A 1,955-nucleotide genomic window follows, 5' to 3' on the forward strand; every position below is an offset into this window, starting at 1 on the left:
TGTATCAATGTTTCGGTTAATACAATTATAGCATGGTATGCAAACATTTATCATAAACACAAAGATATATTATAATAACCATTTTATTATTGCCTCTTGGGCATATCTCCAACAATTAACCCAAGAGGAAATAATAAAGTTTTATTATTTATATTTCCTGATTTATAATTAAGTTCATAATTCTGTGCTACAATTGTGGTAGCTTTGGATATTGTGATATTGGAGAAAATTTAATTACCCGCGTGGAATTATAAAAACAAAATTTCAAGAGGTCACGCTTCCGCCAGGCCAAAGAAGGACTAGAGAGGCCCAACATGATGGGAGATAGGGCCAGTGGCGGGCCCACCTCCATAGGGAGCGCCACCAGGGCTATCTTGGCCCTCGAGCATCGCCTCGCCGTCTCCTTTCGTCTACCCCTTATACCCTACAAACCTACCTGGCCAGAAGCACAGAGCTTTTCGCGAAACAGAGCGCCGCCACATCCACAATCTTCATTTCGGGGGTCAGATTGATCCTGCTCTCCACGCCGGAGAGGGGGATTTCGAGGGCTTCTTACCATCACCGCCACCAACGTCATCACCAAGAACAATGTGCTCACTCTCCATGATCATGTGTGAGTAGTTATCTGTACGCATGTGAGGTGGATGTGGTTTTTTTTTTCGAGGTTGTGATGGGTTTGGATGAGATTTATCATGTGATCATCCATATGTATCAAGATTTGAGGCATTTGTCTTGAGGATATTTTTGTATGAGTGTTGGTACACCTTTGCTATGTTTAATGCTTGTTGCTATGACCCGAGTGACATGATTTCTGCACTGAACTTCTATTGCCCCATCATATATATGAGTTTGATATTTATCTGCAAGGTGTATTGCTTATTATTATGTTGAACATGCGAACCCTAACATGACAGTTAGGGAAAAACAATGGGAACATATATGTAATAGTTTGAGGATATTGTGTGGTCATGAAGTGTTAATTCTTGTTCCGGGCTATTCGAAAGGATAGACATTAATTGCTTGTAGTTTCAGGTTGGACCTGGTGAAATGGATAAGCATGACAAAGATGATATGCAAATTCTCTTGTTAGTATGCATAATTATATTAGGATCAACTGAATTAGAGATGAATACTATGTTATTAGAATTACATTATATGATCAATATCATTCATGCAACATCCCGCTATTAACTCAAGCCAACGCCTTTAGCCATTGAAAGTTACACATCACTATTTCTGTTGAAAATTGGAAATCTGCTGCAATTGTTTACTGTTTGTTTTACTGATTTGAATCAACTACTATAGATCATCACTTGCTTTTAGAAGAATCTATGAAAAAAAATAATATTTTGTAGATACCATATGAAAATATATTTCATTATCTATCTAATGATATTAAAAACGTTGACCATGGAGGAATAATCCCTCCCTTAGATATACATTATTGAGTATGGATTTTGTACACGCAGGTATGAGTAAGGAAGCAATCTATACCGTCTAGAGTGAGGTTGCTTTGAGATCCGCAGAAGAGTAGGGGAAGAGGAATTCATGTGCGTGCACTCGTCACGTGGATCGCTGCTTTCCTCCTCCTTTTACTGCGGTAGACACGGAGATTCGGTCGTCATTGTCCATCTCCCCTCAAAACTGTTGATTCTGTAGCCATTGACCACCTCGGACGAAGATTCAGTGACTGGAGTACATCAAGTCACGCCGTGCCTGGATCTTCCATCTGCCCCACATTCTCGATCCAACGGTTATAATCAATCGATTCTAAAACTTTGTCGAATTTCCCTTTTTTGCTGCGCCTAAAATATAAAATATTTTTCATTGAAACTTTTTCGTACTTACAACATGATTCGTTGGCAACATGTACATTTTTAGTTTTGAATTTTTTGATGATTTTAAATTTTCGTTTTTCAAAATCATTAAAAAATTCAAAACTAAAATTTTACATG

Source organism: Lolium perenne, chromosome 7 (assembly GCF_019359855.2).
Source record: "Lolium perenne isolate Kyuss_39 chromosome 7, Kyuss_2.0, whole genome shotgun sequence".
In the NCBI taxonomy this organism is placed as follows: domain Eukaryota; kingdom Viridiplantae; phylum Streptophyta; class Magnoliopsida; order Poales; family Poaceae; genus Lolium; species Lolium perenne.